This window comes from Eubalaena glacialis, chromosome X (assembly GCF_028564815.1).
Source record: "Eubalaena glacialis isolate mEubGla1 chromosome X, mEubGla1.1.hap2.+ XY, whole genome shotgun sequence".
In the NCBI taxonomy this organism is placed as follows: domain Eukaryota; kingdom Metazoa; phylum Chordata; class Mammalia; order Artiodactyla; family Balaenidae; genus Eubalaena; species Eubalaena glacialis.
The window spans coordinates 10,357,811-10,382,369 of record NC_083736.1 but is presented as its reverse complement, the minus strand read 5'-3'; the positions used below and the strand labels follow the sequence as shown (position 1 = coordinate 10,382,369).

General features: G+C 42.2%; 1 protein-coding gene across 1 annotated transcript in view; it reads right to left on the bottom strand.

Annotated features, from left to right (window-relative positions):
* The window catches only part of FRMPD4 (FERM and PDZ domain containing 4), a 174,482-nt gene that overhangs the window by 46,043 nt on the left and 103,880 nt on the right, over positions 1-24,559 (bottom strand). The gene's annotated exons all lie outside the window — the stretch shown is intronic.

Genomic DNA, 24,559 nt, shown 5'->3' with positions numbered 1-24,559 from the left:
AAGCTGCCTATTCGGTTTATATTGGGTGATATTATCTGCGACACCAAACAGCAGAGCCCTAAAATAAAACTCGCTGAGGGAAGATTGGATTTTAAAAGCATCAACTCAGTCTCTCAAAATTGATTCTCCCCTTCCGATTTTCCTTTAGCCGCTTAAAATGTCTGTGTAATTTTCTGGAAGGGGATAGATTTTAAAAAATTCTATCAATTCATTGAATGTCAGTATCTTCTTAGCATCATGAAAGAAAAATGTCACTGTAGGTTTCTTATGTAAAAACAGTATCCCAGCAAATGTGACTTCCCATACCATGTGGCTTTCTAAGGCTGCAGTAACAATGCCTACGACCCTGGGCCGATAAACATTTCAGATGGGCGCTCACTGGGAAATACTGTTCACCATCGGGAACACTGTGTGGCCAAAAGCAGAACAATGTAATCTAATGGTTTATTTAATTTCCCCCAAGTAACCCAAACCTTTCAAATAACTCGAACCCTTGGGGAAAAATCATATTATGGGTTATAACAGTTTTTCTTCCTTCCTTCGTTCCTTTTTTATCCTGAGTAGGAGAAAGGTCACTTGCCATTTTGTTGAGGTGGAGCTGACTTTTTTTACTTTAGGAGGTAATTAATTACCTGCTTTTGTGATTTCCTGCCCAAATGACTAAAGCGAAGGGGATCTGTGGCAGTGCTGTTCTCTTGGAGAAGCCACGACAAATTGCATTTCTAGCATTAAGTGCTCTTCAGCGCCTTACTATAAATATAAGCCCATTGCCTGGGGAGGACCATGTGACTTGCCCCAGAGGCGGTAGGGGTGGCCCCTGACGGAAGGAGTCGGGGCAGCGAAGAAGAGAAATCAGTGGAGAGGAGAAAGAGGACTAGAATTCAAGAGCTGGAGGAAGAATCGAATCAGAACTGATGGTGATGGTGGGGAGGGCCCGTCTGATGCCATCAACTCTTAGTTGCCAAGGGCTGGCAGAAAGCCCCAATAATTGGAGTGGCAGACAGTGTTCCCATTAGAAGCACTAATAGCGCGACAGTGTAATCAAATGAGAATTCCCAGTGGATGGGATGAATGATCTTGCTTTGCTGGTGGCCATTGAGCCCCGTGTAGCAGTTCTGGGGAGCAATCTGGCACCCCTAGGCAAACTTCAGCGCCACGAGCACTATGACCCGGCCATTCCACTCTGGTTTACACCACAAAGAAATTCTGCCACTAGCCTTTAAGGGAATGCGGATGAAGACGTTCCCTGCCGTGGAAGGCATGGAAGTGAAGCAGTGGAGGCAAGGTGGGCGTCCAGCTCTAGGAGGGTGGGCGCGTGAATGTATGGATGGAGTGTCGTGGAATGATGCGGCAGGAGGAATCAGAGTGTGGCAGCCGCGGTGTGGGCCTGTTTGTCCTGCCTGGCCTGCTCTACCCAAGGCTGCCCCCAGAGCCCTCAGCAGCAGGCAATGGGCCCAGAACTCATCGTCAGGGCACAGCTGATTGGAGCCGAGTGCTGGAATGAGGCCATCAGATGTCCCCTCTCCAGAATCAGAACTAAGAGACACAGACAAAGAGAGTTGGGAGCCGAGTCACATTCATGACTGAATAAGAAAGAGTAAAGGGGGCTTCCCCGGTGGCGCAGTGGTTGAGAATCTGCCTGCCAATGCAGGGGACACGGGTTCGAGCCCTGGTCTGGGAAGATCCCACATGCCACGGAGCAACTAGGCCCGTGCGCCACAACTACTGAGCCTGTGCATCTGGAGCCTGTGCTCCACAACAAGAGAGGCCACAATAGTGAGAGGCCCGCGCACCGCGATGAAGAGTGGCCCCCGCTTGCCGCAACTAGAGGAAGCCCTCGCACAGAAACGAAGACCCAACACAGCCAAAAATAAATAAATAATAAATAAATAAATTTTTAAAAAAATTAAAAAAAAAAAAAAAAGAAAGAGTAAAGGTTACAGATGCCAGGGGTCCCCTGAGCAGGCCTGGTTCCCACCACTCCTGAGGGCTGTTTGCTCACCATTTGACATCAGTAAAACAGCTAATGTAAAATATCTCAGTATGATATCTATCATCAGTTCTGGGAATGGGCTTTTATCTCTCTTTTCTCTCATCTACAAGTACTTAATTATTACTTGCCAGACAAGAAGAATTAAAGCCATAATGCTTTGGGTCCCTTAGGATCCCAATCCTAGAGGGAAAAAAAGATAGAAGCTACATGTGTTCATACGTTACGGGGTGCTACGATGATTGAGGCAGATTCAGCTGAGGCCTCATGCCAATCACCCCTACATGCCAAAACAGGGTGCTACATACTTTCAAAGGGGGTATTAAAAACCACAGTTTGGGACTCTTATTCATCTTGGGGTCTTAATCATGACTTAATTTTAAAAAATGGTAACAGGGAGAGGCCTGTGGAAGCGGCACATACCCAAAGAGCAGAGGCTATATTTGCAAAATTATTACCCTTCCACTGAGACAGGCCTTAAGTGTGCAATTCCTGTGGACGATATCTGGACGACACGGTAGAAATGGTGCCCTGGGGTCATTTAATAAAGGCATTGCTCAACTGAGCTTCTTCCAGGGGCAGGAGGGCCTTAGTAGAAAGATGTAGAAGCTAAGCAGTGCTGGACATAGCCAGCCGTTGGGTACCATCTGACTCAAGGGAACTGCAGTTGGAACAACTCAACAGAGAAGTCTTCCAGAAATCTACAAATGTGTCCACAAGTCAACCTACATGATCTTCCATGGACAGAGGAAACCAATGTCGGATTACCTTGGTGCCAATCGAGTGAGAACTTTCCTGCTTTTTACCTCACTGTCCTGGCCTCATTTCAATGTGGAAGGAGCCAAAGCTAGAGAAGAATGTTGGGGAATGCCCCTTAACCCAGTGCAGGCTTCCCAGGCCGGAAATAGGGGCAAGGGAGAAATTCTGTGGAGTTGGCAGTTTTGACTATTACATGACAATCGAACATTTTAATTACAGATTACAGGCTGCTGTGATTACAAGTGTCCAAGTGACTGGAGAAATTTTCTGAACCTGCTCAATACATTTGCAGACCTGCCTGAGATTTTAATGAAGACCTGGCCCTGGAGAGCTCTTCTGAATGGGCAATGGGGGAAAAGAACAGTTGCTTTACGATTCCATCCTCTGAGACCTACTTGCTACACTTATCCCCAATTTCTCTTTACTTAAACTGACTTGAATAGATCACATTATTTGAGTCCAAACAATCCTTGACTAAGACAGTCCGTGCTTAGAACCTGAAGAAGAAACAGTAAAAAGGTAAATGCAAGAATGAGGGGTATGAGGTGGTAGGATGGATGTGCCCACAAGGCTGTGGAAAAAATGCTCATTTTCCCTAGAGCAATGCTCAATGGCACCGTATTTATTTGTTCATTTCTGGAAAAAGAAGAAAATATTCACAGCTCCAGTGCAGTCTGTTAGGAGCAGACAAGCCCCTGGAGGAGGACTCATTATTCATCTCAGATGCTAACAAAATAAGCATAGAGTGCCTTAGCTTCCTACTGTTGCTGTAATAAATTGCCACAACTTAGTGGCTTAAAACAGCACAGATTTGTTATCTTACAAGTCTGGTGGTCAAAAGTCTGAAACGGGCCTCTCTAGGCTAAAATCAAGGTGTCAATAGGGCTGCATTCATTCTGGAACCCTTTCCAGATTCTGAAGACTTCCTGTATTCCTTGGTTCATGGCCCCTTCCTCCATCTTCAAAACCCAGGCAAAGTAGCATCTTCAAATTTCTCCCTGACTCTCCTGCCTTCCTCTTTCACCTATATGGGCCCTTGTGATTACATTGGGTCCACCTGGATAAACCAGGAAAATTGCTCCATCCTTAACTGAATCACACCTGCAAAGTTACAGGCTCTGGGGATTAGGATGTGGACGTCTTTAGGGGATCATTACTCTGTCCTATCACAGAAGCTAGCTTCTTTAGTTATTTAGTGCTGCATAACAAATTACCATAAACTTAGCAGCTTAAAACAACACACATTTATTATCCCACACTTTCTGTGAAGCAGACAGATGAGTATGATTTAACTTGGTCATCTTTTTCAAGTTCTCTGATGAGACCACAATCAAGTGTTGCCCAGGGCTGAGGTCTCATCTGAAAGCTCAGTTGGGAAGGATCCATTTCCTGTGGTTTTTGGCAGGATTAAATTCCTTTTGGGATTGTTGGACCAAGGGCCTCAGTTCCTTGCTGGCAGTTGGCTAGAGGTCATCCTCAGTTCCTTGCCACATGTGCCCCCTCAACATGGCAACTTGCTTCAAAAAACGATCAAAGGAGAGGGACTCCTTAGCAAGACGGATGGAACGTATAATCTTAGGTAACACAATCATAATCATGGAAGTGATATTCCATCACCTTTGCCATATTCTGTTGGTTAGAAGCAAGTCACAGGTCCCACCCATATTAAAAGAGAAGGAAATACACAAAGTTATGAACATCAGGAGGCAGGGATCATCCATGGGGCCATCTTAGATTCTGTCTGCCACACCAACAAAGAAAGATTCATAGCCAATTAACCTACAAGTATCTCAAAAGTAGTGTCCACCCATGACTTCACCTTACACAGAATTTTTTTCTGTCAAGAATGCCAGGAAGAAGCATTGATCAGTATACCTTGTTAATTTGAAAATGGGAACCATTTTTCAAAATACGTCTATTATATTTACAGCATTTAAATTCTTTGTGTCTATAGTAATTCCCTGTAACTTGCCTGAAACATAACCTATATTGATTTTAATTTTACCACTTAAGGAGTAAATGAAGTTATCTGAATTGAAATAAAACATTCCAATATGTTATTTAACATTAGGACTGGGGATATGTTTTTCTTCCATTTTCTCTTGCCTATAATTATTTAATTATAACCTGCCAGACGAGAACAATTAACTCCATAATGTTTTGGATTCCTTAGAATTCCTAACCCTAAGATCCTAGGAGGAAAAAAAGAAGACCTAAGCCATTTAAAAATAGCCTCAACAGGAAGATTAGAATTCAGAATGAAAGACGGCACATTCAAGTAATCAGATAACTTCTTTTTATGAGGGCTTAAAACAGCTAGGGACTTGAAAAAAAATCCAGTTGGAAGCACATTTAGAGAAGTATTATTTCATAATAAATGCCAAGTGAATTTTCTACTTTTAAAGAGTAATTTCAAATTAGAGTGACAATATTTTTTAAATGGTTGAATTTGAGAAAAACATCATTTTAATCCCTGTATCACAGTGCTGACCTGCAGAGGAAGATACAGTCTAACCTACCCTAAATCACTCCCACCAAATTTGCCTTTAATTCCTCTCTCTTCATTCCTTTAACAAAAGTCTTTTATTTTTTGATGGTAAGTCCCTTGAAACATGTTTGGGACACCCAGCATCAGGGCTTGCAGGGCATCCTTTGGCACCACATCCCATTTTAAAATTTCATTGGATGGGATTCTGTTGTGGCAAATGAATAACCTCAGATTCTAACGAGGCTTTCAGTATTAAAATCCCTTTCAACAATGAAGCTAAAGTTGGTGTTTGCTTTCTCTTAGAGCAGGATAGCTTGGCACCTTTCTTAAACTGACTTTCCCACTTCATATTTACATGATCTTTTTTTAAAAAAATAAATTTATTTATTTATTTATTTATTTATTTATAGCTGCATTGGGTCTTTGTTGCTGTGCGCGGGCTTTTCTCTAGTTGCGGCGAGCGGGGGCTACTCCTTGTTGCGGTGCACGGGCTTCTCATTGCAGTGGCTTCTCTTGTTGAGGAGCACGGGCTCCAGGTGCGCAGGCTTCAGTAGTTGTGTCACGCAGGCTCAGTACATGTGGCACACGGGCTCTAGAGTGCAGGCTCAGTACTTGTGGCACACAGGCCTAGCCGCTCCGCGGCACGTGGGATCTTCCTGGATGAGGGCTCGAACCCGTGTCTCCTGCATTGGCAGGCAGATTCTTAACCACTGCGCCACCAGGGAAGCCCTTTATATGATCTTAATATTGCAATACATAATCACATTGGCATGCGCTATTGTACACTTCCCTTCTAGACCGACTAAACAGATTCCCTTGACTAACTCAGAGATCAATATGAATTTACGTTGTGAAGAGCAATGAGATTTCCTTAGAGACTGGGAAAACAGAACAAAATGAAGCATAAACAAAAAGACACTAAAATATAAAGAATATATTTTATGTCAAAATTCAAGAGTCTTGCTTTAAAAAAAGTCCAAACAAGTTAACGAAACGATTTTAAACTTCACAAGTAGAAGGAATCAATTCATGAAGGCTGAAAGGTTAGGCTTTTAAAAGGCAAAATAAAGAGGTAATTTAAGGCGATATATGAAAGAATTTTGTGAACTGTAAAATGACATCCTAACAAAACTCGAAAGACTGATGTGTGGTATTTTTATTTGGAAAGGAAGGTGGTAAGGCACAGTGAAAGGGTGTTTGAACTCCCACTTCTAAGGCAAATGCGTGCACACATAAGGGTCTTTCTTCTAACTGAACTTCAGAGTTCTTCAAAGAGATTAGAAAAATATTCTTTTCTACAAGCTAGTGCATTTCAGCCCTTAAACTCTCTGCTGGTGGACAGCCACTGTTTATGTAAATAAGAACAGATTAACAGCATTTCTCCAATGACTCTTTGCTCGGTAGAACCTTTCTGCAATTGTAGGGTATTATGAAGCCACTGGGACGCCTTCTATTTTCTCTTCCTACCTGAACCTGGAGATGTGAAAAGAACACAGAGATTTCTGATGCCTAGCCATAATATAAAGTCAGCCTAGCCAATTGCTGTCAAAGCTGGAGGAAAGAATGTTGCCCCTCCTTTTTAGAAAAGTCACCACAGGACTACTTGAAATGGGGGTTTAATGCAGTTGACCTTTCCACTGTTCTAAACAGAGACTGCAATTATCCACTGTATCAATCCCTAACAGGTACTGAAGCCATTAGCTGGAGAGAATGGAAACAGCTAACACACAATCAAGCATGCAAACAAGGTCAACACATTACGGCTAAGTGTGATCTGTCATGGACTTCATGAAACATTTGCACTCTCCCCATTGTTGCTGAACCTTGCTTTGCTTCGATAACTGCAAAGAAGAGGAACAGGGTTATTTGTCATTTTTCACTTAGGTTCAAGGGATGCTGAGAAAGAAAATGGGCATAATGAAGCCACCATAGTCATCAGGGCAACAAAGACAGAGGAGATGAATCAAAGAATTCACTTGTCCAGGAGCACTGGCTTGCCTTCTACCTATTGGACAGACGAGGTCTCTCCCACTACCATTTTCCCCTTGAGTGAGGGGTGATACTGCTGATGCAACTATATGCTGCCTACAAGAGATGAACTTCAGCTTGAAGGACACACATAGGCTCAAAGTAAAGGAAGGGAAAACGATATTCCGTGCAAGTAGAAACCAAAAGAGAGCAGGGTAGGTATACTCATATCAGACAAAATAGACTTTAAGGCCAAAATGGTAACAAGAAACAAAGAAGGTTACTATAATGATAAAAGGGTCAATTCATTAAGAAGATATAATAATCATAAATATATATGCACCTAATATCAGAGCACCTAAATATGTTAAGCAAATACTAACAGATCTGAAGTGAGACAAGTTTGGTAGCCAAAGAGAAAATGATGAGAATTTAAGGAAAGGAGAATTTATTACTTACTAAGTAATATGTTAAAGAGTTCACCCTGAACAACTGTATGATCATACTGTTCATCTTTTCCCATCTGTGATACGGAGGCTCCAAAGATGGCCCTCAATGAATTATACCTTTTGGTACTCACATCTTTGTGTCGTCTTCTCCTGCTGAATCTGGACTAGTTCTGTGACTTACTTTTGACAAACAGAAAATTGTAGAAGTGACACTGCATGACTTCCAGGCCTTGGTTAGAAGAAATCTAGAAGCCTTGCAGTGTCCACATGGGTATCTTGGAACGTTCACTCTGCAAGAAGCCAGTTGCCATTTAAGTCCAACAACCCTGTGACCACCATGTTGTGAGGAAGCTAGCCCTGTGGAGAAGCAGCATGGGGAGAGGGAGATTGGCCTGGCCAGCTGCAGTGGTGTCAGCTAAGTCCAGGCGACAACACCTGCGTGAAAAAGCCACCTTGGATATCCAGTCCAAATAAGCCTTTATACGGCTCCAGCTCCAGCTGTCACTGAACTGCAGCCACATGAGCGACAGCAGTGAGAACCATGTGAATGAGTCCAGTCACCGCACAGCCTCATGAGATAAGAAACTGTTTGGTTAAGCCATGACATTTGTTGGGTGGCAGTAGAAAACTGGAACATCATCTGTCCGTAAAGAGTCTGAAAATTATGTTTTTTAAAAACAGGCAATCAAAGGAGTCAAATGGTTTTGAAATTGAACATGTCTCCCTTATCGAGGAAGGGAAAGTATCCAGCCTTATGATTCCCCAGGATACTGGAATGGATACCCACACTTTAAAAAAAATACCTATCATACAAACATGTGGAAGTGCGGAAAAGGACGCTCTAACTGCCGGAGGTGAGGCTAGCACAGTTGTAACATTAATTATGGGCTTTTGGAGATTGGGGTGGCGGGGAAAAGAGCTACAAACTTAAGGGAGAGGAAAAGACCCGCTCAGAGTCTTGGACCAAAAATGCTTCACTACAAAGAAGAATTTTAAGGGCACAATTGGCGGTGCCTTGTGGGGTATGTATTTGAACTTTGCAGAGAAAGGATTAAAGCACATTGTAATTTTAGGTGTAGAATTAAATAGCTTACATACAACCAATGCCTTGAATATAAACCTAGGGAGAGACCAAAATTCTTTGAAAAGTCTAATTCACATTTTACTGAATGCATTTAAGGCTTAGGCTGTGGTTTTCTTTGTGAAGAATGTTAAGCTATTCGGTTAAAATCCATATAAATGATGCAATGATTATCAAAATTAACATTTTAATGAAATTGTCTCATTTCAAGCCCTTTATTTTATTGTATTTTTTAAACCTTTGCAGTAAAATTTCAGGTTAGGCACTCTGATTTAGAAATTGCTACTAAGAGAGTTTTATTGGCATATAATATTTGTTTTTGGTTTGACCTAAATTTTTTGTCCATTTAATTCATTTTTTGCTGAATGAATATTGCCTTTGGCCTTTGAATTACTTAATCTTTAACTAATGGATGAAACTGGTACTTATATTTAAGATTCATAAAGGGCAGCAGGATCTCTTGAGATAAAAATTAAATTATTTTATACACCTGTGTGATACTAAACAGCTCTTGCCTCATACATTCCTTCAATAAGTATTTATTGAGTATCTAGCAGGTGAAAGGCATTTGGGATACAGCAGTGATTTTCAATGGGGAATGATTTTGCCCCATAGGGGGTATTTAGCAATGGCTGGAGACATTTTTGTTCGTCACAATTGGAGGGTGGCTGTTACTGGCAACTAATGGGTAGAGGGCAGGGATGCTGCTAAATATCCTACAATGCACAGGACAGACCCCCAAAACAAAGAATTTTCTGCCCAAATGTCAGTAATGCTGAGACTGAGAAACCCTGGGCTACATAAGATGTAATACTCCCTGCCCCCAAGGATAACCACTATCCTGGCTTCTAACACCATAGAATAGTTCGATCCCCATTGGGAACTTATATTAATATAATCACATAGCGTAAACTATTTATTTTCCTTTCTTCTTTTACTCAGCGTTGTGTTTGAGATACATCCAAGTCGTCATGTGCCATTGTGTGAATGTACCACAATTTCCTTATCCATTTTACCACTGATGGACATTTGGGTGATTTTCAATTGGAGACTGTAAAGAATTGCATTGCCATTAACATCAGTCTTGTATGTGTCTTTTGGTGAATGTATGTATGCATTATTGTTTGGCATATTCCTAGGAGTGGAACTGCCGGGTCATAGGGTATGCACGTGTTCAGGCCAACACCCCGTTTTATGTGGCTACATCATTCCTTCCAGATCTCGTGATATCTGTATCTCTTTAATTCTACTGGTTCTAATAGTCTTCCTTTACCTTATTCTTTTACTCTTTCTCAGTGTCTGACTGAGCTCCTTCTATTCTGCCGGCTATTGGAACAAGCTGCGATCCATCAATACATGCTGTCATCTACACACATACTCGTGAGGGCATGTGGAGAAAGTGCCATTATGACTGAAAGACATCACTTTGAATAAGCGATCAATTTATGTCTCACAAAGGAGGGTTTGGAGAAGAATGTCTTAAAGTTACTTAAGAAGTAGTTAAAGCTTTGTCAGCTGAGTGAGGGGTGCAAGAAGGCACAAGCATGCAACACGCAACAGGCCCAGGCTAAATAGTACAAACTCTATTAAAAGTATTGGGAGTCCCAAAGTCCTGGTGAGAGGTTCGTAACAGCTCACCATGACGTCTTTGGAAAGGAGAGGGTTAATCTACATCCTCTCATTCATTTCTGGCTGCTTGACTTGCTTCCAGTATGAAAGCATTCTTCCCATCCTCTTTCTGCCTGTCTATATCTTCAGGGATGTGTTACTTGAAGAGTCCAATACCAAAATTTCCAAAAGCATTCTAGTTGGCTCAGAACATCTGAAGAACTCTCTAAACCAATGGCTATTTACATTTAAATTCACTAAGTAAAATAAAATAAAATTAAAATCCAATTCCTCTGTTACACCACCCACATTTTAAGTGCTCAATCGCCACAATTACAGGCTATCATATTCCATCACTACAGAATGATCTGTTGGACAATGCTCTTCTAGATGCTTATCTAGAGATATTTCCCCAAGGACTACCAAGATGATCCTCCTCCAAAATTTTAGCATGATGCCTATCTTATTCTAAAGGAAGGGGGCAGTTTGGCCAGCTGGATCCGATTGTTGGATGGCAAACAGAGATAGAAATGGTGTCCAGGGACAAGAAATTACGTTGTACAAACCTTGTAGCAGCCCAGTCTCTTGAAAACAAATTTTTCTAGTTTATCCCTCAAATTAAGAAATACTATATTTTTCTAAAATAATATGGTTTCTAAAGATTGTAAGTAATACTGTTTCAATATTTCCCCAAATGTATTCACTGTGCCCAAGTGCATAGAAAACTGGCAAAAACTTTGAATAACACCAACAATCATAAAATAAGAACTAAATTAAGAGCTAATATGTCCTAAATGATTACCACATGCCAAACACTGTACTACTTATGTTACTTGTGTTCCCTAATTCAAGCTTCCCAATAACCCAGTAAAGAAGGTGTTGTCATGTCCATTTTAGAGATGAGAAAGCTGAGGTTCAGAGAGATCACTTAAAAGGTCCGAGTTCACACACTCAGTAACTGGCAGAACCAGAACATAGATTCTAAATCCAATGTCCTTAATTGTTAAGTTGTTCTGTGGAAATTCTGATACGGGTCTACAAGCACAGAACTTAGAAGGCACCAGAGTGGCATTTCGGCAGCCCTGGTAATGCTTCTAAGGGTGATGAGTATTATTAGTACTTATAAGAAGCTTCTATTTCTCATATGATTTGGGGCAAATCGCATCACCCCACCAGGCTTCACTTCTTTCATCTGGAAGAGGAGGGAGCTTGGACTAAAGTAGTGGTTTCCAAACTGTGCTCCATGCAATCCTTCTGAGACAGGGACACGTGTCAGTGGGAAGAGCTCTGGATACTCCTGTGTCTTTTCAACCAGAAATCCTCCACTGCTTTATGCATTGGGACTGTGGGTTAGGTTTCTGTTGAAGAAAGGGTTCTACTGCTAAAAGCAATAGGAAAACCAATGGATAAAATGATTGCTACTGCTTCATCAAATTCCAATAAGCCTTAGTCTTCAATTCTAAATCCAATTTTGAGTTTCCATGAAGGTGTCCAGCATCCTCGTCTAACTTAGAGAACAAAGGTTTATTGGATTTTGTTGCTTTTCTATTCTTCACGTTTTAAGAATGACAATAATATTGTTTGCAATTTTATATTGCAAATGTAGAGCAATTCAGTAATAATCACAACACCCTAGGAGCTAGGTAATACTATTATCCTCATTTTACTGATAAGGAAATGAGGCTCAGAAAGGTTACAGCACTTTTAGTAAAGTCACATGGTTGGAAAGTGGTAGTATTTACTTCCCTGACCCTAGACTTTGGGCTTGGCCAATGCCTGGCTTTGGCCAATGGAAGGAGGTACAGAGTGCCAGGTCAGAGCCTACACTTTTAGAGGCCTTGTGTGTTCCTGCTTGCCCACTCATGCTCTCCATTGCCATGTGCATACCATACCCAAGCTAGCCCCCGGTCCAAAGAGGATGAGAGACTTGCGGTGTAGTCCTGAACTGATCCTGCCTCTTCCAGGCAGGCCCTCCCCAACCAGTTTTCAGATGCATGAGAAAGAAATGTTTACTTCCAGACACAAAGGACAAATATTATATGATTCCACTTTTATGAAATATCTGGAATAGGCAGTTTCATACAGGCAGAAAGTAGATTGAGGTGACCAGGGGCTAAGAGTAGAGAGGAATGGAGAGTTTTTGCCTAACGGGTCCAGAGTTTCTGTTTGGGGTGATGAAAGTTTTGGAAATGAGTAGTAGTGATGGTTACACAACACTGTGAGAATAATGAATACCTCTGAATTGTACACTTAAAAGTGGTTAACGTGGCAAATTTTACATTATATACATTTTACCACAATAAAAAAATAGGAATGTTTGTTGTTATAAGACACTGAGATCTTGTGGTTATTTGTTATGAAGCAATAGCTGACTGATACAGCCTCTATCTAATAGTATGACAGCTATTATGTAGAGAGAAGAATGAGAGTTTGATGGGACAATGAATATGAGTAAGAGAAGAAAGAGGGGGAAAATATCAGACTCAACATCTGGTTTGCTAAATGAAATCTCTCCATGTTAAAAATAAATTGGGGGCTGGGCCATGGAAGGAACAGACTGTTGGGGCAATTACAAGAGACCATTTACCAGTGCCTTATGCCATCTCGGGGTCACTGTCATGGAGGCGCTGCTGTCATGGGTTATGTAAGATGATCAGAGGAATTCGGTAAGCTGGAAACACTTTGAAAACATTAGAAAATTTGAAGCCAACACAAATTTGGAGCCTGCAAGCTTGGAAGAGACTAGAAAGAGACAGGTAGTGTCATCTGCCAAGTTGAAGCTGTTAGAAAGTGTAGTTCATATCCCGAGACAATTCTTGAAAAAAAAAATCACATTCTTATGCAATTCAAGTCAATTTGCCTTGAGAGCTGCTTTCCATTTCCCTCTTGGTTCCGAAGATATTTATGTTGATTCTGCTCTCTTTCAGCGCTGACTCCACCTTCCGCTCACCAGTTCTGCGGTGCTCGCTCAATACGAGAATTTAATATATGTTTAAACGATAAAATTAAACAAAGGGCCAGAGACTGTGACGGAATACGTGGCACAATCACAAATGGGAGGTGGCAGTTGAAACCTTTTTTATACACAGGCTGAGGGGCATGAGATTGTTCAAAAAATGAGGTGGTAGCCAAAAGTCTCAGCAGCAAGCGATGTGATTGAAAAATGGATATAATAATCATAATCATAACGGTAATAATCATAATAATAGGCCTGTTCAGAGGATTGTTGTGAGGACAAATTATAGATGGGGGAACTGCTTTTAGTATCTTGGAAGAAAGGTGTTACGTAAATTCCAGTTCTTTTTCTTTTAACTGCTTTTCCTTAAAGACTGCCAAGAAAAAAAGAAAAGAAAAAAAAAAGATCCTAGTGGGTGGATGAGAGCAGGGATTGAGGGAGGAAAGGGAGAGAAAATAATTTAAAGAAGCAAGCGACAGAAGTACTACTTGGCCATAGCTTTGGCTTTAATAATCTTCATCCACCTAGTCGCACAGCTATGTAGGAGGTGGGGTGATTGCGAGATTCTTTCCCCCCGTCTTGCTCCTGGCCAGGAAGTATCTAGATTTTATGTCCATTTTTCTAAGAGCATCTTCTCTATCTTGTTGAAAGGGCTGTTGCCTTCACTTCCATCATTGTGCCCTGTGTTTTTAGCACTGACTGAGAATATTCCCCCCAGGGAACTATAAATGCCGGGTCCCAAGGGCAGATACGGATACTGGGTGCTCGAGGACAGTTAGTGTGCAAAGGCCAGTATGTGCAACTGTTGTTTGAAACTGAGCATTTCAGAAGGCAAGGCTGAAGAGCAGCTTGTTGCAATTAACGGCGAGAGAAGTTAAATTCCTATCTTGGACTCCATGGGGATGGCTGACTTTGCCATGTGAGATGGTAACGAGAAGCTTATGTTTTTCACAACCAGGGCATGAACTGTTTTTCAAATTAATTCATTCAGGGACTTCCCTGGTGGCGCAGTGGTTAAGAATCCGCCTGCCAATGCAGGGGACACGGGTTCGAGCCCTGGTCCGGGAAGATCCCACATGCCGCGGAGCAACTAAGCCCGTGTGCCACAACTACTGAGCCTGCGCTCTAGAGCCCGTGAGCCACAACTACTGAAGCCCGTGCACCTAGAGCCCGAGCTCCGCAACAAAGAGAAGCCACCGCGATGAGATGCCCGCGTACCGCAACGAAGAGTAGCCCCCCCGCTCGCCGCAACTAGAGAAAGCCCGCGTGCAGCAACGAAGACCCAATGCAGCCAAAAATAAATAAATAAAATAAATAAATAAAATTTAAAAATTCATTCAATAATAACCTATAATGGAAAAGAATCTGAAAAAGAATATATATACACACATATACATATTTATATATATATGTAACTGAATCACTTTGCTGTACACCTGAAACTAACACAACATTGTAAATGAACTATACTTCAATTTAAAAAATGGTTTAAAAAAAGGTAAAAAAATAAATTCATTCAATAACCGTATTTGGGGAAAATGACTTTTTAATCAAGAAATAGAATGCCTCTTGTTTCCTTTCTCCTTGGTCTATTTGGAAGCAATCTTGAACCATCTTACTGAGGTATTATGTTGATCACACCATTTCCCTTCTCAAAATTTCCAATAGCATCTCAGATTCAAATAAGATTCCCAATCTTCTTCTCCCAGTAGGGGATACTCCACTTATATTTCAGTTTTAAAGACCACTGGACTTCGTTAAATAAATGTTTGACAATGCCCTACTATGCACCAAAGACTGTTCTAGGCTATATGGATACACCAGTGAACAAAGAAAAGAATCCCTGCCTGTCTGGGATTGTCATTCTATGGAAGCACCTGGGACTCAGGCATTTGAGCAGAGGATGCCCTAGCTGGCTGGGAGTGGCCTGGGCAAGCCCCTTCCACCTCTGGCCACCTGTATTCTCATCCAGAAGATGCAGAAACTGGACCGGACCTCAAATGACATGGGTTTCTCCTAGAGACTCAAAGCTGCTTACCCATCCGGTGGATGAGTCCCCTATATTAATCAAGCTGTTTTGTTCAATGTCATTCACCTGAAACTTCCTGCACCCTCTTCTTCCACAACAAATGGTACCCCAGCCTCTTTCTTCAGGACACTCTCCAGGAATCACTCCTTTCAAGTCTTCCCAGATTACCCCATCTGTTTCCAGGCCTACTGATGTCTATGGTAACCTTTCAACATCCACGGACAGCTCTGCAGGGGCGGGAGGAAGGAAAGACTCTGCTTTTCCTTAAAGAAAAGAGGGGACAGAAAAGAAAATTGGGAAAGGGGAGAAATAGCTTGCTTGGCTACCTGGAGTCACATGGCTTGGACTGCTTTTATCAGAAGGTTTCAATATGCGTGGTCAGGATCTACATGGGGCCAACCAGTGATCATTTATTTCACACCTACTGTATGCTACGAACTGTGTAAAGCACTTCACACCCAATATTTCTCATGTACTCCTTCAGGTATGTTAGGGATTCGGGGTTATTGTTCTCATTTAGAGATGAAGATACAGAGGCTCTGGAAATTAAAATACTTTGAGCCCAGGAGCCAGAAATAATAAAAAAAAAAAATCCTAATTTATCAAAGCACATCTACTCCTGCTGCAGGAGGAGGGTCTTTGCTAGAGACATAGCGGCAGGCTCCACACTGGGCAGACCAGTCACAAGTGGCAGGATGAAGTAGGATGAGGGATGAAAGACGCCTTGACCCACACGTCTTCGCAAACGCTGCTGCCTGCTGTTGTTACTAAACCATGATTGTTATTATGAGTAATTCCTATCTCCAGAGCCCTGAGGGAGAACATTCCAGAAGATACAGAGGAGAGTCTAGCCCAGTGATGGAGTCGGCTCATTTCACTGCTGTGTAAAGAATTGCTCCCCCCGTCCCCGCCCCGTGCACGTTGCATGTTCTCGGAGCTTCTGTCTGAGCTCATCATCCCTGAGGATCCGAGAATAACTCCTGCAGGAGCAGATAGGATGCTCTAAACTGCTGTCAGCCATGAGTCTGGGGAGCCTGGGAGTGTGACGCTTTACAAAGCAGGTTTCTAAAGCAGGATCTTGACACCTGTCTAGGTCGGCAGCCTCCCAGGATGGATTTCAGTCTCCCGGGTCTGACGATCGCGCTCTCTCAGGCCTTGTCAAGTCACGTAACACTGTCTGTTGCCTGGGTGTGCGTCCTCATCGGTATGGTTCGCGTGGGAGACGATAAGGGAACATCGGAAACCATCTGAATTCAAGTCATCAGAGCTATGTCAGCTCCCATTTATTATTTATCACCGACTGCACCAGGCCTCTGCTGGGCTGCTTGACCCTCGTCCTCTCTAATCTTTAAAAGCACTCTGCAAGGTAGGTTTCATTATTTCCACTTTACATGTGAGAAAACAGGCTCTCTTCAAAGAGGTTAAGCATCTTGTCCGAGGCCACACAGCTCACTCGAGGTACAGCCAGGAATCCAACCCAGGCCACCTGCGCCAATGTTCTTTCCCTTTGTCCTTGGTAAAGTCATTATCAGTAATCAGAGCGCCCACATCCCAAAGTTTTGCCTTTCTCTGTTGGCTCATTTGAGCTGCCCACTAAAGACACATGCTGTGTTCGTCTTGACAGGCTGCAGAGCATGTTCCCATATTATGTCTTTTAATCTCCATAATGCCACTGACAGGTAAGTATCACTTCCTCCATTTGGTAATTGACTAAACTGTGGTGCAGAGAGGCTAAGCAATTTGACCACCGTACCCAGCAGGGCAGGATTTGACAGCTGTAAAGCAGAGCTTCTGTCGATGTCCTGGAAACACAGAATGGGGAAAGAGCAACTCCAGCTTGTGGGAAATAGGAGGACAAATGGTGGAGAGCCACAGGGAAGGCAGCTTTGGAGCTGGATCTGGATGGATGGGTAAGAGCTTGACAAGGAAAGGGGTTCCCAGGAGCACTGAAGGTGCAAACAGTTCTACAGGTAGGAATGCTTTGGGTCTGGTTAGGGAAGAGTGTATTTCTAAGCGTAACTAGCACACAAGATGGGTGGGTGGTTCTTGAGAGAGAGAGGAGGTGAAAAGGAAGGCTGGGGAGAGCTGAGCAAGACCCTGTTGATGCAAAGAATCCTACAGAGAATCACTCTTCAGTAGGGGAGTCATTACAGAGGGAGAGGATGCTGTCAAATGGTAATAGCCTGCAGAAAGTATCCTGTGCATAGGAAACCAACGGGAGTTACAGATGAAAATTTAAATGTATGAGTGCAGTTTGTGTTTTTAGTGGGTGTCTTACAGCAAAGAAAGCTCTAAAATGCCTGTTGCTACTATTAGAATTTAGGAAACCCATTCATTTTTTCAGAAAGAAGCCAGACACGGAATAAAGGTTTTCAAAACCAAGCAGCCAAATCGGGATCTCATTCATCCATTTATTCATTCATTTACTTTTCTTTTCATTCAAACATTTAGGTACCTGGGACCATGCTAGGCTATAGGGAAATGAAGAACATAAGAAGCCCACAATCTAGACTGAAAGATTAATATCATTGCAATGAAGGTGTCATGTAGAAGCATATATGGGTACATGGCGGCATGAAGGGGGAGGCGGTCAACCCTCCCCAGGGAAGAATTTGCAAACTAGGAGATGCTTCAACTGGTCTTGAGGGATGGAGGAGTTTATCAGGCAGGTAAGGAAATGAAGGAACTTTCGGGCCGTGGGAATAACAAGTCCAAAGAAAACAATGTAGGAGAGAAAACCGGGCACTTGGGGGCTGCTGGAAGTCTGGTAAGGCCATAGCAGAGGACAGGCAGGGCATGAGGCTGACCAGGAGTGTGGGCCCCATCACAGAGGGTCTTGAATCTATGTAAGCAGTGTGCACTTGATCTCAGATGGCTGTGACCCTGAGGTGGCTGCTTTAAGTTGGGGGCTGATAGAATCAGTTTTATTTTGAAAGGTTCCCCAGCCAACAGTGCAGGCAAATGTCAGGGGTGTCGGGGAGAAGGTGACTCAGTGATAAAGTCATTGTCATATCCCAGGTAAGGCAGAATGATGGCTTAAACTAAAGATGTGGAGATGGAGCCGAAGAGGAAGGGAGATATAAAAACGATTTGAAGGAAACCTGTGTCCAGAGGCCTCACCTTCTGGATGATGTCTACGAATGAAAAGGTAAAAGGCACAGATGGAATTAGTGAAATGGAAACTACAAATGAGGTTGTTCTGGTGCCAGAAGTAGCTGGGGCTCCCAGGTGTTCCTAGCAGTTAGCGATCACAGCCACTACCTCCCAACCCACATGCATCAGAACTGACACTCTGCAGAGCTCTGCTGGGATTGAACTTGTACTTGAATATCAATAAGCAGGCTGTGGTACTGTGGAGAACAGTATGGAGAGTCCTCAAAAAACTAAAAATAGAGTTGCCATATGATCCTGCAATCCCACTCCCGGGCATATATCCAGAGACAGCTCTAATTCAAAAAGATACATGCACCCCCATGTTCATAGCAGCACTTTTTACAATAGCCAGGTCATGGAAGCAACCTAAACGTCCACTGACAGATAAGTGATAAAGAAGACGTTGTATATATACACAATGGAATACTACTCAGCCACAAAAAAGAATGAAATAATGTCATTTGCAGCAACATGGATGGACCTAGAGATGATCATACTAAGTGAAGTAAGTCAGACAGAGAAAGACAAATATCATATGATATCACTTATACGTGGAATCTAAAAAAATGATACAAGTGAACTTATTTACAAAAGAGAAATAGACTCACAGACTTAGAAAACAAACTTATGGTTACCAAAGGGGAAAGCAGGGGCAGGGAGCGGTCAATTAAGAGTTTGGGATTAACGGATACACACTACTATATATAAAATAGGTAAACAACAAGGACCTACTGTATAGCACAGGGAACTATATTCAATATCTTGTAATAACCTATAATGGAAAAGAATACATATGTGTGTGTAACTGAATCACTTTGCTGTACACCTGAAACTAACACAGCACCTGAAACTAACACAGCATTGTAAATCAACTATACTTCAATAAAAAAAAAGTCAACCAAGGAAGGATTAGAAAAAAATAAGAAGGCAATGGTAAGAGCTCTGAACTCTTGCTCCAGTTGATAACTTTTACATGCATGTTAGGGGAGGGGGGAAAGTATAAAATAGAGAAATGTTATTTCTAACTCTGGCAAGGAATAGCGATGATGCCATTAAAGAAGCTGTAATTCAAAGATGGCACGCACAGAGACAGCTTGTAAACAGCTACAGGACAAAATGTACCTTCTTACCAGGAGGAAAAATCAGGTTACGGAAGAATAGGTACATGGCCCAAACACAGCTACCTGAAGACAACACCCCAAATCTTATGAAACCTAGCAATGCCCTAATCATCTGAGAGTTGACAGATTTTCAGTCGACCACGATCATATTTTCATTGATGGGAAGAGGTTGTGGGACTTCTATTAAATTTTTGAAGTGTGCCTTCCATGCTTGAATTTAGCCTCAACCTAGGAAAACAATTTACTCTAATCAATGGCTATAATTTCTCCATGGCAAGGCTTAGAGAAATCCCGTTTTCCTGTCTATTGGGAAATACTGCTTTGAACGTGAACTTGGACCACAGTAACCTTGCAACTGAATTCTGAGACCTTTCTACTTTGTATTAATAGGGTTTATAGGGTGCACTTGGGCTGACTATATGAAGAAAATGTTTCACTCACAAAAGCTCTCCAATTACTACATGAAGAATCATATAAAGATAACTTTTCAAAAGCAGATATCCATTGGGGTTAAGAACAAAGAAAAAAACAAGCAAATAGAAGTAGTGGGTGGAATCATTTCCTTGCTATAGAACCTAAGAGCATAGCTTGGGTTATTTCCCTCCACATGTCCCCAAATAATAACAGATTAGAGTTTTTGTAGTACCATTGTCTTTTCTTCTTTCTACTTTCAAGGCTATGAAGAACAGAGAGGGTATAGGTTGGTGATCTCCATTTTTAATCATCCCATATTTTCCATTCCTGCCACCAAATGGAAGCTTAACTTCATGTCCAGAACCAGAGTGAATTAAAAAGGATGCAAATGAAAAATACATGCAACAATCTTTTAAAAATATGAACAAATTTTTGTCTCTTACACTAAGTATTTTTTTTTCTTGAGTTTCATTAATGTCCAAGGGGGATCAATATTCAACTAGGCAAAATAGTAAAAAAGTCCCATAGGGTGGTGAGGGGATAAGAAAAGGTGAATATAAAAATTGAGTTAAAGAACGAGAGTTTTCAAAATTACTTGATGCCTAATACAAAAATACTATGCATAGAAAAACAATATGAAACAAAATACAGCAAGGTCTGAATGGATCATAATATGTTGGAAACAATGGTAAGGGATTAGCAGGAAATATAAACTAGGTAGGAGACTATTACTATGTGAATATTATTTTGATAATATTATAAAGCCTTGTTTTTCATATTTGATGAACAGTAGCAACATTAAAATTACCACGAGACATGATTATATAAACACACATTAGGATTTCTTTTAAAAAATGCATTTTCGGGGACCTCCCTGGTGGTCCAGCGGTTAAGAATCCGCCTTCCAATGCAGGGGACGCGGGTTTGATCCCTGGTCGGGGAACTAAGATCCCACATGATGGGGGCACCTAAGCCCGTGCGCCACAACTGGAGAGAAGCCGCAACTACTGGGCCCGTGTGCTCTAGAGCCCGTGCGCCACAACTAGAGAAGCCCACGCGCCGCAGCAAAGACCCGGTGCAGCCCACCCCTGCAACAAACAAAGCATTTTCTTTGCCCAGATGAGACCTTAATGGCTGCTTTTAAACTCATATAATATGTCTTTAAACATACGCCGTATAGCACTGTTAGGGGAAGTGTGAACAGAACAGCTGAGTTAGTCGATTTGCATAGTTAATAACTCACCCTTTACATGCTTTGCTCTCATTCACGTGTAGTTTCTCCGTGTAGATGAACTGCTGTTCATTTAAAGAAAGGGAAATAAGAGCCCTCCATGTAGATCGCAGAAAATGATTAAACAGGAATGGTACTTCGAGCTTCAGTTTGAAATGTGGCTAGCTGGGTCACCCTTCACCTTCCAAGTTGTGCCAGATCCTAACCTGGGCCGGGTCTGCTGCTTGAGGAGACTTGGGTGGGGGGTGGCTGCGGCTTAAGATTCCATTCTGGGGCTTCCCTGGTGGCACAGTGGTTAAGAATCCTCCTGCCAATGCAGGGGACACGGGTTCGAGCCCTGGTCCGGGAAGATCCCACATGCCATGGAGCAACTAAGCCCGGGCGCCACAACTACTGAGTCTGCGCTCTAGAGCCCGCGAGCCACAACTACTAAGGCCCGCATGCCACAACTACTGAAGCCCGTGCGCCTAGAGCCCATGCTCTGCAACAAGAGAAGCCACTGCAACGAGAAGCCCGTGCACCGCAACGAAGAGTAGCCTCCACTCCCTGCAACTAGGGAAAGCCCGCGCACGGCAACGAAGACCCGATGCAGCCAATAAATAAATAAACAAACAAACAAACAAACAAACAAACAAACAAACAAACAAAATAAATTTATTAAAAAAAAAAAAAGATTCCATTCTGCCTGAGTGGAGTAGCGAGGGCACCAGGGGAAGCCCCTTGCTGCCCTCTCAGCTACCTAGATGTGAAGATGAGCCAGGTGTGGGAGGTCTCGTTCAAGCCTGGGCCCCTCAGAGCACTGCCGTCCAGTCTATGGCTAAGCGCAGTTCTAGAATCTCCTGATTTCGAATCAGGACCTGAGAAATGTTGGTGAGTGGGTCCCCCATGGATACCTGAGACAAAATAAACGTTAGGGCGACGGCAAGAGCCCCACAACTATTTTGAATCCTATACTGTATGTCCCCAGCACTGCTCTCTGTATAGTGTATGTAGATACACATTTAATTCACATCGGAAAGATTTTAATCAGTGGCCTGAGACAGGTTTCTTGTAAGATGAAGCTCAAAATTAGCTCATTTTTATGCATAATACTAATTAAACATAAACTTTCTCAAATATAAGGAACCAGGCTACACAATTGCAGGCATATCTTCCTAAAACAGATCATTTTGACCTTTTTTTGTGGCCTGATTACACAATTGCCCCACATATAGGTGTGAAAAGATTTACTGTTGGTGGTTTTGTGTGAAAGGCACTAATTCAACTGAGAGTTAAACCCATGTGATGATTACTATGGGAGGCCACACTGTTTATCCCGACAGCGTGATGACATGGTCTCCAGTGCAGAGTCCATGACTTAATAACAGACAACTCTGAGCAACTTAAGCTTTTCTACTCACTGAAATTATTTCCGCCGACTCCAGTTGGCTCATCTCATTGACTGGCACCATCACTGACCCAGAGCAAAAGCTTGAAACTTTAGGGGACTTATACTCTATGCCTCACTGTCCTCAATCTCCACATCAAATACACTGCCGAGCCCTAGTGATCCTTCCTCTATGACACACTTTGCTCTACTCCCAGGATGACTCTGGTCCAGTCCTCTGGCTGTTACTTCTCACCGGGTCTCTTCCAAGAACTTCTAATGGCTTCTCTGTTTCCATCCTTGTCTCCCTTATTCCATTCTCCATGAAGTGCAGCCAGAGTGATACTTTAAAATGCAAGTTGGATGATTTGACTCTACTGTTTAAAACTTGCCAATGGTTTCCTCTTTTTCCTAGAATAAAATCCAGACTTCTTTTCATGGTCTAGATCAAGGGTCAGCATACCTTTTTTGGAAAGGGCCAGATAGTCAACGGTTTAAGCTTTGTGGGCCAGGTGGTCTCTTGTTACTACGCCCCCCTGCAGTTGTAGCACAGAAGTAACCACAGACAATATGTAAATGCACATGTGTGGCTATGTTCCAATAAAACTTGATTTACAAAAACAGGCAAGGGTCCAGATTTACTTACTTACTTACAGGGAAGTAAGTCAGAAAAGACAAATACCATATGATATCACTGATATGTGGAATCTAAAATATGACACAAATGAACTGATTTACGAAGCAGAAACAGACTCACAGACTTAGAAACAAACTTATGGTTACCTAGGGGGAAAGGGGGGGAGGGATAAATTAGAAGTTTGGGGTTAGCAGATACACACTACTATATATAAAATAAATAAACAACAAGGACCTACTGTATAGCACAGGGAACTCTACTCAATACTCTGTAATAACCTATAAGGGAAAAGAATCTGGAAAAGGATATATATATATATGTATATATATATATATATATATATAAACTGAATCACTTTGTTGTACACCAGAAACTAACACAACATTGTAAATCAACTATACTTCGATAAAAAATTAAAAAACAAACAAACAAGCAAACAAAAACAGCGAACAGGCCAGATTTGGCCCGTGGGCCACAATTTGCCAACTCCTACTCTAGAAGACCCTCCATCACCCACCCAGTTCCTGTCTCTCTCTCTCTTGTCTTTTCACACCACTTTTCCCGCTGTGGGCCAAGGACAGCCACGATGTTCTTATTTCTCTTCTCCAAATACTCTAAGCTCTTTCCCTCCCTCCACTCTTTGCCTGGTTGACTTTTCCCACCCTCTCAGTCACAACTTAAATGTCACAGCCTCATTGAGGATTTCCCTGAGTCTCCTATTCCTATGCCATCATTCTCCCTTACAGTGTCCTGTTCTTTTCCTTCACGGCACATGACATCATTTGTAATTATCTATGTGTTTGTTTGTTTCACCTCTTACTGTCCATCTTCCTCACTAGACCATGTGCTTGAGGAGGGAAGGGACCAGGTTGCCACTCCATAACCAGCACCTACTGCCATGCCTCGCACACAGTGGGTGCCTAATAAATATTTACTGAATGAATACATTTCATCTCTTTGAGTCTTAGTTTCCTCACCTCTAAAATGGCAGCGACAGTACTTGCCTTAGAGGATTGCTGTGTTGATTAAATATGTGAAGCATCCAGGGAAGTGCCTGGACTCAGACATTTCCCTTGCATTTGGTTCTCTTTTACACAGATACACTTTTAAAGATTAGAAAAGCATGGTTTTCTTTTTATAGCAGATATTTTTATAGTTCAATTAATTCACTCAAGTCTTTATTCTAGAGATAACTGTCAGTGAATGTGGAATGTTGGGCTAGAAATGAACGCTGGAGTAGGTACAGGTGGTCTCCGGTATTTGATTTGACGTGTTTCCAGAGAACACAACAGAACTTGAACTTCTTATG